Below are 13,097 nucleotides of genomic sequence, written 5' to 3' on the forward strand. Positions count from 1 at the left end.
ATGACCATCCCGAGGGACACTAATGGGACAGGTCAGAGATGAAAGGTTTTAGAGTTTCGTTGTTGAGTTTTTCAATGAGAGAAAAAAAAAAAAAGAGCTAAAAAAGGATACTTGTGAGAAAATTCCCCTCTGAAGACAGACATGGTGGAAATATTTTTGAGAACCCAGTCTTCAGATCTGCTTACTACACTTGATTGAGTTGCACTGTACAGCTCAGTTCTCCAAAGTTGTTAAAAGCGTTCCTCCTGAGCAGGGCTGTCCTTCCTCCCATCCATCTGCCATGAAAAACAGGCTTCCCACCATCACATGCAGAACCTTTGAGGCAGAACTGGCTTGAACTATAAAGTTAATAGCATGTCCATAAATAAGTGAATTATACTCAGACATTTTGGTGGATCTCTTAAAATATTTACTTTTTAGGGGCAAGTTGGGTAATGGGTTTTCCTCAAACCTTAAAGTTTTAGTGGGCAACAAAGAATGCAGAGTGGAAGCTGCTTACCAGATGTTCCACAGCCTGGAGAGATAAAAGGAGATTGTTTTTACAAGTATCAATGGTGATATAGTAGCCTGCACTGTGTAAAGTACATATTTTTATTAAGTCATTATACAGTTGAACAAATAATTTTCCATATTTCCCAGTCATAACCTGTCTCATCCACGTTGAATTTTTTGCCAGTTCTAACTGCTTCTTTTTCTCTTTACAATGCTGGCAAACGTGTTAGGATTATTTTTTTTTTAACAAAAACCAAAACACCAAAACCCACCTCCTCAATTTTATTGCTTTAGTCCTTTAAAATTACACGATCTTCTGAAACTCTAGATAAAACTAATAAAGCTAATCTCATTAATAGAGTGCAAAAATATCCTAGCACTCCAAAGTGATTAAGCAGTTTGGGGAAATCGCTTACTGCAGAAGACATGCCCAAAGGCAACAGAGGATTCAGATCTGGACTCCTGTAAATGTACTTGACTTGATTATCAGTGCTGCACTAATTTACTAGGTGTTGTAGATGTTCTCCTTAATTTATAAGAGTCAAACAATCAGAATAAATTGGGTGAAAGTGTTTAAAGCAGCAGAACAGTAAGGTGGGATCTACCATACTTTAAAATAGTCTGTACTATGCTGATGAAGTGAAAACCTTGCAATCTTGTCTCTGCTGTCACCAAAAGCACATGGGAGCTCCCCATTTACTCCCGTCTCAAATAGGAATCCCCAAAAGCTTATTTTCTTTTTGAGGCTGCATATTTAGTTTGGTTGTGTGTGCTTCTCTGTGTGCAGTTAGCCTTTTGCAGAAAAAAAGTGGAGAAAAAGAATAAGAAAAATATCTAGATTTTCTCTCATCGCCTCCCGTGGGCCAATGTTTATTTTATTTATTTTTTTACAATGTATATTATCAGGGTACCTAAACTTCTCTCTGTTCCAATGGGTTCTGTCCTATAGATGCTCTTCGAAGTTGCAGGTGAACACAGAGAGCAGGAGGTTGTGCAATTTTTGCCTTCATCCGGCAGAAGAGGGATGATCAGAGCCTGAGCAAACAGAAAGTGATAAGATATTGTTTTCAAATCATCTTTAACAGTGCACATAAGAAACTTGCTATTATTAAGCAGTGAAGTCAGGTGATACCATAGACAGAGGAACTAGTCTGGCATAACTGACTCCCCTGTGCTTCTGTCTGGAAAATATAGGTTATTTCCAGAACTGAAGCTGAATAGAGCAGTATGATGTGGAAACACTTCTAAAATTTCTTTGCTATTCTGGTTGTGATCAGGAGTGAAAGCACAGGTCCTGAGGTGCTATTAAAAATCCTGAACTTTATGAAGTCCTAGAAAACAGGTGGTAATATCCACTTCCAAAAGATTTCTAATCTCATGCTGTGAATTTCGTAGCTTTGGATAGGCCTAGCTTTGAGAATTAATCAAAACTGAATTGAAATTAGAAGTGTCAAACAGTAGCTTGTTGCCGGTGCCATGAATTCAAGCAATATTATAATATATGTAGCTGGTCCTGGTAGCCTATATGAGATCTAACAGAAATTGCCAAAATGCCTTGCTCCTGAAAAGAGTTATTCTGATTTTAACATTGTGTGGCCACACTGTTTTAGGCAAGAGCATTTGACCCATAGTTTACACTAGTTTACGGCAAAAAATAAGATAAAATAATCCAGCAAAGTGCTAGATTGGACCGTCTTAAGTGCACTATCAAATGTAAACCCCATGCACTTGAAAATTAAATCTCTAGCTCCTGAATTTGAACCTGTGGGATTATACTCTAAAGTTCTGAGTACATTCAATTTGTGAGGTTTAAAGCACTTCTGTGTTTTCTTTCTTTTTTTTTTTTTTTTTATTTTTATTTTTAACCTAAATGGTAAATAAAGCCACGGAAATAAATGGAGTGTTATTCTTGGATTTGGTTCAGTTTCAGATCCAGACCCTGAACACCAGCTGAAATGTACCATGGAACTTAACTGCTGCTTTCTTGAACTGCCTTGGGTTAGGGCATGCTGCAGTTCACATACATCAATGCAGTCACTACTGCTGAACATTATGCTAGAAAAACAAGGGGAGTTTTAAAAATCCAAACCCATCACAGTAACTTGCTACCTGAGTAAATTATATCACAATATATTACTTGAGAATATAATCTATATAATTTTGAGATCCTGCTAAGAATGAATGGCCAAAACATGAGATGAGTGAAGAGATCCTTCTTCCTTTCACCCCACCAGTTAAAGAGTAAGTGGTAATCTAAAGGTTTCAGAAAGAACCAGATGAAAATAAGGAATTGCAGAAGAAAACAAGGAATTGCAGAAGAAAACTGGATTTCTTCCCACGACAACATGAAAAGAGGAGGAGAGATTTCATTCAGAAGAAAAAAACAAACAATGAAAGTTTCTCATTGAAATGTAAATCTACTTGTATTTTCCACAGATGTTTAAATGGGAGCCAAAGACACTTTCACAAGCAGTGCAAGATAAAAATAAAAAGACTGGAGACATCCTAAAATAACACCCAAACTCGTATCAATGTTATATTTCAGTTGGGAAAAAGTCTGAGCAACAAAAGGAATTGTGTTTGCATTTTGAGAGTTCTGTAAATAGCATTAAGAAAAATACACTTGCTTTGAAATTGCATATTAGATGACCCATGGGTGAGACAGTGTGTTGGCATATGATTCACCAGACGTATCATGTTTTAGGTGCTTTTAATTTCCCAGTCTCCAGTTTCCCTGGAGTAAGGTGCCATCAGCTCTGTTTAACATCTCAGTCACTGTGATGTACAGCAATAAGACCCATTGAAGCAATATCTGGTATGTAATGTAAGGTTCTTCATTATTTTTATTGAATATTCATATGAAATAAGCCTTGTAACTCTGTTTCACTTCAGAAACTCCTGTGATGGATGGATCCACTTCTGCACTAGAAAGTGAGTGAAGAAAGTCACAACGTGCAGAACAATTGTCTTTGGTATGTGAGCAATACCCAATACCTTTGAGCTAGCAGTCTGACCTCATTTTGTATGCACTTCTGCCAAAAACATTTAGAGAGATGGTGTTTGGGAATAAGTCTAGCATGAAGCTTCACTGGAGAGATGTCTGGCAGCTCCCGAAATATCACAGGGGATATCAAAACTCCAGCAGCAGGATCCTCCTCCAGAAGTTTAGGATTTAGATAACATTTTCTTAGAATCCTTTGGAGGGATGACTCCATCTCCTGCTCCTGCAGTGGGTACCTCATCGATCTGTGAGGCCTGCAGTTATTGAAACACTGATGTGTTCCATTTCATATTGCTCATTCACTGAACCGACAGTCTTCCCAGAAGTTAAAATACCTAGCATTTTCTATTGCCTAAGTGCCTTGAAAGGCCCAGCCCCAGATGGAAACATGTAGGCATGGTATTTTCTGCATAGGAATTATGTATGAAATTCTGTATGCTGTGAGAAAAACTACCTGCTATATTTAACATAGGTGAAATTTAGGCTTTGCAGAGTTAAGCTATTGTTATGAATGGTGGTTCAGTCTCACAGGGTTATTTGGCTGCTCTGTACAAACAGATGAAGCTGTTGCCCCATAAAGCCAACACCAAGAGGGCAGACAAAACAGCTGTCCGGGTTTCCCAGGGCTGTCTGCTTCTGCGTACCTCAGGTGCTGCCAAAACTGGCCTCCTCTGTTTAAGCACCAAAGGGTATATTCAATTACCGTGTCTCCTGCTAGAGTGAGGTAACCAGACATCCCAGACTCCCTGCTTGGCCAGAAGACCTTCTATTTTTAATAGCCATTAAAAATATATTTATTTTTTGCTGTTCTTGGCTGATCTTCTCCTTTCATGCTGATTAACAATGCTCTGATCTTTTACTGCTGCCTTTTAGTAACATAACAGCCTTCCAAGATGGAAGAAGGCCATGATATTCCTCTAACTAGTGTTTATGTACCCTGTAATAATTTTGCTTCCATGGTTGCTGCTTTTGCTAGTTTCTTCAACAGCCTATTCCATACATTTTATTTTAAATGTAGGGGCACTTCTCTTGATTTTCCACAAGGCGTTTTATTTGTGTTAGTTTAGAATTTTGAGCATTGCTTCATTGTCTGTAATCCTTGCAGAGTGGCTGCGATTTTATGACTTTGCTAATAACTTCTCCTTTTGTTCTAAATGCAATATTCTCTGATACTTATTCTTTTGACTAATTTGAGGTTCTTTTCTGTTAACAAGTGACAGCAAGGCTCAGGGAGTAGGCAATGGGATATGAAAATGTGTGCCACTATCTTGCTACTCCGTGTTTAAACTGAGGATGTTAACAAAATGTTTTTGTACGAGAAGTACTTATTTTTTCTTTTTTTTTTTTTTTTTTTTTTGCATTTGGTTGCTCTAATTTGATCCTCAATGAACTATTTTAATAACTGTTAAGAGTGTGACATTGCTAATGAAATTGAACAGATTACTACTTCATTCTACAATAAAAAGTGTGTGTGGTAATGTTATTAGAGGAAAAATTCTGCATGTGTAATTGATACTTTTCTATTCTGTTTGTTTATAGTGTAACAAAACAATTTACAGCTAAAACAATTGCATGTAGCAAGCAGATTGTTTCAAATGAAATAAAATTTGTTCTTCCAAGTGGCACACTGTGAGACCTATTGAAGATTTAAGTAGCAGGAACATATATATGAATCCCTTTAATGTTCTTCTTTTTTTAATAAAAAACTCTACAGGAATGGAAACTTTTAAAAATGAACTATAATCACAGAAATGCTCCAGCTTTTGCAGGTGGGCAGAGGAAATTCTACTTCACTGTATAAATCACTTAAAAATGTCTTGGCTTGCAAATCTTCAGAACCCTGCTCCATGCAATATCAAAGGATTATGGGTGTTATGGAAAGAGAGCGTGGTTTATTAGTATTAAATAGGAAGACATGGCACAAATGTGAAGAAGACCTTATGGATAAAAGGATTTACAGAGTGGAAGATTTTTAGTCTCCTCTTCATGACTTGATGCCTTCACAAAAGAAAAACAACAACAATAAATATTTCTCTGCCAAAACAGGTTGTTGTCTGTTGCTGCTCTCAGTGTTTTATCTCACAACTTTTTGGTTCAGCTTTGGATCACTGGGTTTCACTCAGGCTGCGACTTGCTGTAGCTGTGTTCATACAAGAGGGAGAGTTATCCTAATACCTCTGTTAATTTACGATGTAATGACAAGGTCACAGTGCTACGGAATATGGAGAATGGGGAGATAAAGGGGCAGAGAGTAGCATTTTATCTCTAGAAAAACACTTTTGAAAAAGATCTTTGCAGTACTTTTGAGCCAACCCAATTGGCAATGACCTCTAGCTACATTTGGAGTCATTTGGTGGTACTTATTTGAAGCTAGCAAGCTACTGCTTCTGAAGGCTTAAGGAAGTTTTATTTCAAGGCCAATGCTGATTCACAATTAAAATGTGAATTCTAAATATAATATGTTTGTTTTATGTTAATAGAGCATTTGCAGGGGCTGCAGCCTTGCTGTGCTAAACATTGCACATACACAAAGCAAGAAAATAGACTAAAGGTCTTACAGATCTAAACAGACTGTGAGGAGCATGAGAAAAGGCAAGTGTCTCTGTTTTACAGAGAGGGAATTGAGGTCGAGATCCTCCAAAATGCTTCCTGCTTTATGCGCCTAAATTTCACTAAAATCAGTGTGAGCCGAACACACAAGTGTCTTGAGCAACTGAGATGCCAGTGATGGGGCTAATCCAAGCCAGCACCACACAGCGCCATGGAGGGGAGCCAGACAGACCAGGGGGGATGCCAGCTAGCTTGGCTTGTGGAGCAGCATCCCTGAGCCCACAGGAATGCCTCTCCACAGACTGATTGGACAAGCACCCTCATGTGTGCTCACATGCTCAGTCAGTACCCTTATCCTGTAGCAGCAAGGTCATTTGCCTACTAACCTACACTGACATCTTTCTAATGACTTATACTTGTGCATTTAGGAAGCCTGGAGCTGGGCCAAGGCCATCTAAACATCAGTCTTCATCTACTGGCACTATCCCATGTCCCTTTCTAAATTTTCAGAAAATACTACATGTGAAGGTTCTTTGTGTAACTGCAGTTGCATAGGAATGAGTTTTATACATGGTGAATAGATGTCACAGGATCAAAATTGTAGACAGTGAAAAGTAAACACAATGTTAAAAATACACTTTAATCACACCAGACAGTTATTTCTAAAAGAACAGGAGGAAAAAAAAAAAAAAAAAAAAAAAAGAATATGTTGCACTGAATATCTTCCTTAAAAACAAATAAAAGGTTTAAAATTATTTCCATTTGCTTGAGCTGCTCTTTTCATATCCTGCTGTCTTCATCTCTCAGCTTCCAAGGGCAGAACGATGTAATTCATAGACTTTTCAATTGAAATTGTACACAGCCAAATGATAGGGCTGCTGCTGCCTTGGAAGTCTGTGGCAAAATTCCCGCTGGCTCCAACAGAAGTAAGCTTGGTCTATCAATGGATAGGGAAAAATACAACATCAACCTGGGTGATCCAGAAAATTGTCTCACATTTGTGGGACCATACCCTGGTTCAGGTCCTGCGGTATGTTACTTGTTCTTGCATAGCTGCATATTTTCTGGTTTCACCTGCCTCTGTTGAGAGTCTGTACTTCTGCTCAACTGATTTTATAGTTAATTTCTGATGTTTAGCCCAAATTTGTCATCCCAGTGTGTTAGGCCGTTCCAGCACGTCCTGTACCTTCTCAAACCAGGACTGTTTCCCTTTAGTGCATTCTATTTAGAGAAAGATCTCTTAAAACATCTGGTTTGAAGGTTTTCTTTGTTTGCATTAAAGATCACACCAATATAACTCATTCTGATCATCTTCCTTCAAATCTTCTGTGATTTACCTACCCATCTATGAATATTCATCACCTTTCTATGTAGAACGGTAGATGTAGGACTGCAGTCTCTAGGGTTGTGGTGCCAGAACCTGGATGGTGCTGAGTGGCTTGGTTTACTCCAGCAAAGCATTCAAGCACTGCTTAAAAACAAAGTGAGTGAGTAATCCCAGAAGCAGAAGACAGTGTCACTCCTTACATGCTTTATTGCTGAATGGAATTCAATGGACTTGTCAGCCTCCAGCTAATAAATGGGAATGATTGCAGAGAAGCTGGCAGTACCAGGGCTGTCAGATGTACAGAGACCAGGGAAACCAGGCCTGTTGAGCAAACCCTTTACAAGGTTGGCAGAAGGAGGACATTTTTTAAAGAGAGAGATGCTTTAGTTAGATGTATGTTCGACATCCACAGCTGGAGCTAATTATTTTGTCTCCTTTTGAATATTACTCAGGTGCCTGGCTGATCAGTGAGACTGCTAGACTATTCATAGTGATCTATGGGCAGTATAGATGGGTTATCACCTCTTCCACCACTTGGAAAAGATATTGGATTGATTACTGCCAGAAGCTGATGCTCTCTAACACAGCGGTTCTCAATCTTTTCCAGACTGCAACCCCAATTACAAAAAGAGGGAATTTCAGGATTCCTTTTCTCTGATCCTAATAAAAGAAGGGTGTTTCTTGCACATGTTCATATATCCCTGAAGACTCATCACATCCAGTAGACTGATTTTACTATTGTTTGCTCATCGAATGGGTTAAACATCTGCAGCACTGCAAACACCATCTCTTTTGCATCCACTTACAGTGGAGTCCTCCATGGTTTTGTAAGCCAATGCTCTATAGAGCTGCCTTGCTGCATGCTTTTGTACCTCCCAGTCTGAACGTGGCCTTTCCAGCTATTTGCTTTCTACTAGGCTATGCTAAATCTTATCTCTGGAATAGACAGATCATCCTTGCTGATCTGGGGGAAGGAGAGAGAGCTGGTTCATATTAAAAAAAATACACAAGACAACAACAACAACAAAACAACAAAAAAACCCCAACAAAACAAAAGAAACAAATAAAAGATTTTGCAATTTTTCTGTGAAGGGGTCATCTGATCATAAAATTAATTTGATTTTCATGAACAGCTAACTGCACAATCAAATTTTACATGATAAGAGATAGTGGCTATGTGGACAGTTATAATTCTTACAAATTATTTGATGTTATTGATCAGTTCAAATGAAAACAATCAAGTCAGTTCTGCCAGCTCCTCCACCCATGTACTTCTGGTGAGCTAGGCAGCAGTGTGCTATTGCAAAGGATTGCACTAAACATTTGCGTAAATTTGTAAATGTAGATGTATTGCAGAGCAATAGATTTTCTCAGTAATATGTGCAAACAGGAAAAATAATACTATATCTGCTAGATGAAAGTTTGCTATAGGCCATCCATATGTTATTTTTTTTCTGTAACTTTTGTTCATTTCATAAGTGCAATAAGCTATTTTGGCCACTTAGGCTGTTTTGGTCGGACACCTTGCCATACCATATAATCTGGTCTGCTGCCTATTCTCACAATTTTGATGTTTGAAGCAATTTTCCTTCAGGAAAAAAGGTCGCTTCTCCCATTTGTGAGCCAGAGACATGGCCTGCAGACATCTGGCAGGCAAAGAGGATTTGGTGCAGCTAGTCCAAAAGGGCAAATTTGGCACAGGAAGGGTCCTACCCTCCCCTGTTCTTCCTCTCGGCCCCTTTTGGCACTGAGAAGTTTAAAGAGTAGCGGTGAGCACCACATAATAGTATACAGAGTTCAGCTTTCATTTGTGCCTCTCAGCAGTAAAGAGTTAAGTGGGGAGAAGTCCTGGGGAGACTTTGTTCTTGCTGACCTCAGCAGCATTGCTGGGGACACGCTTCCTCCTCCTTGCTGGCTCTTGACTCCCATGGAGGAGCTTTGGGTAGACTCTTAGGGGCAGCTTTGCCACATGGGAGCAAAGAGCAAGGCAGCAAGCTAAAATTCTTAAACTTCCCTTTCATGACCTGCCCCTTCCCAAATTTCATTATAACATCAGTAGTACTACATTTGTGATGGCATAACTCAAGGCAGCTCATGCTAGCTGTGAAGTTTTATACAGTTGCCCTAGATGATGTTGAAAAATTCAGATTTTTGTTGTGTACTACCTCACATAAGTGTAGCAGGATAGATGTTGATCTCTTTTATCCAGATACAGACCTAGTGAAGTATTTTTCCAAGCACCTGTTCTTCAAGCAGTAAATAAATCACAAGGGAGTGGAGAATGATATTATTCTCTGACTAAAATCCTAAATGAGTTTTCAATGAGCCATACATTAAATTTACATTTATCTTACTATGCTGACTAGTGCGAGATTTTTCTCTGGTCTACTTAAACGTATCAATGGACCTATAGTTGACAGTAGCAAACCACTGTATCAGATCAAATGAAGGGTAAAAAAGCAGTTTTGCCTGGAAAATTTCACAGTGATTTTCTTTCCCCTCCTCCCTCTAAGTTTTCAAAAGATGCTATGTAATTGACATTTCCCACTGGACAATAAATAACCTGTTCAGCTGAGCTAAGTCTGATGTGAGAGAAAAAAGAGCTGTGAGAAAAGATGCTTCTTGTGTTTATTCTAAAACGATGCTCCAAGGAGTTAAGCAAACTCAGAAACTCAGATCTCGCCAACATCTGGTTTGTATCAGCAGAAACCAAAAGCTTATAGCAGTCTGGCTGGATCATTACACTGTGTCTGCGCGTGTGTGTCTTAACTTCCCCTGACATTACCTGAGAGATCACCAAGCTGGAAGAGGCTTCTGCTTCTTCAAACACATACATGCATTTGTACAAACCAGCTTTAGGTGTATTCTTTATCTGCTCAGCCTCCCCATCCCATTCAGTGCCAGTCACATGAGCAGTGCCATCTCTCATGGTCAGTCAGGTCATCTAATTTAGGTACCTACCTCTTCCACTAAGAATATAGCAGACCTTTGGGAAATACTGAGTGCTTGGCTTCACTCAGCCACCTCGTCTGCATACCTTTCTTCTGAGGGCAGATACTTAATGGGAAAGGGGAGCAGGGGGACACCCCTTTCACATAGCAGTGGTCACAGTGCTTTTGTGGCCAGTGTGATGCCCTGAACACTGGGTCTGCTCAGCTGGACACGGAGAAAATGCCTCTCTTCTTCATCCTGCAGAAGTAATCAAGCTTCCAGGACATACAGTATCCCACATAAGAGCATCTCTTCCTTCTGTTGAAGGTGAACCATATGAAACAGCAGCAAGAGACATGTTGACTTCATCTGATTAGTTAGATATTTGACCGGGAAGAGAGGAAGATGGGAGTTAGGCCCTGGTTTTTGAGATGTTTGTCACTGGACTTATTAAAGAAAATCCAGAACAGACCTGGGAGACAGGACAAAGCCTTTCAGCCTTCTCCCTTCAAGATGAGTGAAGTAACCACTACCTTACAGTCATATTCCTTGTTGCCTTTTATCTGACTGCCTCTGTAGCTCTTTCAGGTCCAGCTGCACTGTGGCTCAGTTTCAAGAGGGAGAACAAGGAATGCTCTTGCCCAGCGTACCCCATGATCTGGTGGATAGAACACTTTTTAGGGAGTGAGAGGGCTTAATACATTTTAGGCTGATAGTCCCTTTGACTTCCTGCTTAAATTCTTTACTATCCAAAAGGCAGGTACCAACACTAATTCTGTCTGTCTTTAATTTTTGTGCTTCTCCTAGAGACTCGTGCAGTGTTCAGGTGCAGTATTTGTGTGCCCCTAGAAGTGATTCTGCCACAGAGATTTGTGTGCCTCTCTCTGCAGAGCATGAGCTTATGGGCATAAAGTGAATAAAGATGGAAATACCCAAGGAACACTTATATAGGGAGAACAAATGAATCTGAGTTAAGTAGTGGAAGGAGGATTGGACTAAGCATTTGTGCAAACCTGCTTATGCCTGCAGGTAAGATTTAAAGAACAGATTGCCACCTTAGTCATCTGCAATATTTCACAGACAGCACTGCTCAGAGTATCATCCTGAAGTGCTCCAGTCCTTGGGAGCAGCTGTCACTGTTTTAGTCCCTTGGGAACATATTCTTGGTTTAAAAAAAGGCAGAACATGCTTTGGAGACCTGTTTCTGCATGCCAGCACCTTCACATGACTACATATGTGTGGTTTCTGATTTCTACCACTTTGGTTACATTTCTTTTTGTTTGAATATTGGCAGGCCTTTTGTTTGCAACTTTCTTGTTTTTCTTTTCTTGGAAATAAAAATTACAAGTGACCTGTGAATCTTATGGGTTCTTATATCAATAAAACATAGCTAAATATGCTCCTAAATATTAGGGTAGGTGATATGTTTCTAAAGTTGCTGACTGTCTAACTAGTCAGCTAAATGAATTCTTAACATACCTTCTAAAGATTTCTAACATCTTCTTAGCGTTTTGGAAATTTATACTACATCATCGCCAGCTAAAATTATCTTCCTGTGTTACAATGTATCTTCCCTCCCCCCCTCCCCACCCCCGGGCCCCCATCTTTGCAGAAATGTTTAGGGAGTAATGACCTGAAGGTGTCCTGGATCAGTTCTAAAAGTACCTGGATAACCTTTACAGCTAATAATATTTCCAAGTTGCTTTTAGTTTCTCTCTCCTTCCAACGTGGAGCATTCCTAAGATGCTGATGCTAATCTGCTGGTAGTTATGCACTTCTATGTCTTTTTATTTTTACTTGATCCCTCCATATCTGTTTCTCCTCCTTGTTGCCAGTTGCATTTATTGTAATTTTTTATCTGCACTTCTGTTCTAATGACAAATACTCCTGCAATGGAATACTGTGCTTTGTATAACAAAGAAAATGTGCTGGGCTAGTTGACTTGTAAACTGTTGCATATTGACTTTTAGTATCAAAAATGTGCAACTTGTAAAAGCAGAAGAAAAGTTTTCAAAGCTTTTGAGAGCTCTTTAGGAAGCCTCAAAGTCAGTGATGTAAAGCAGGAACTGTACATTTCCTATCAGACATTTTTTCCAATTTCCAAAACATATATAATTATGGCCAATCCTGTTTAAATTATACTCTGGAAAAAATTATTTAAATAGCAGAAGATTCCCCTGCATTAGGAAAAGCTAATAGCTGCCTGAGAGAGGAGGTTGTGTCCAGCTGAAGTGGTTGATGTCCAGACTGACACTGCTACAAGGATCAGAAATGTGTTCTGTCCCTGCTAGGTGGCATTTATATAGAGCTGGTCAGGAACAAATTTACTGGGGAAGCTAGAAGGAGAGGGCAGTGGTGGAATAACAGTGGCTAAGCTAAAACAGTGAGGATGCTGAAGGCAGATACCAAACCTCCCTGGCACCTGTGGGAGGTTAGGAAAGGCCCATTTCATACCTGTTTTACTTTAGAAAAATCCATAGAATTGCTTTCTTTCCTATCCTTCAAAATCTTTTTAAGAAAGTTGAATGCAAATCATGCTTTCAAATGTTTCTGATTTTTATTTCTTTGTGAACTGTTTTGCCATTTGTCTACCATTTAGTTCTGAAAGAAGAGGAATTTCTCAACACTTCTCTTCCATAAGTGCAGCATTAAGAGGCTGAAAAGGTCAGGTGGTAGCATTTTCATTAGTAGGCTTAGACCAAATAGGTGATTGGAAATAGTCCTGTTCTGGTTGCGTTTAACCAAAGAAATGTGGAAATTACTACTGCAGCTATTTCAAGACCTACTGGTACACAT

General features: G+C 39.3%; 1 long non-coding RNA gene across 1 annotated transcript in view; it reads right to left on the reverse strand.

The window, feature by feature from the left end:
• Positions 1-854: 854 nt before the first annotated feature.
• Positions 855-13,097, reverse strand: part of LOC110362599 (uncharacterized) — a 65,948-nt gene continuing 53,705 nt past the window's right edge. The window contains exon 4 of the long non-coding RNA XR_010471354.1: positions 855-1,527. This is a non-coding gene — a long non-coding RNA (uncharacterized LOC110362599). The remainder of the gene's footprint in view (positions 1,528-13,097) is intronic.

This window comes from Columba livia, chromosome 3, assembly GCF_036013475.1.
Source record: "Columba livia isolate bColLiv1 breed racing homer chromosome 3, bColLiv1.pat.W.v2, whole genome shotgun sequence".
Classification (NCBI taxonomy): Eukaryota; Metazoa; Chordata; class Aves; order Columbiformes; family Columbidae; genus Columba; species Columba livia.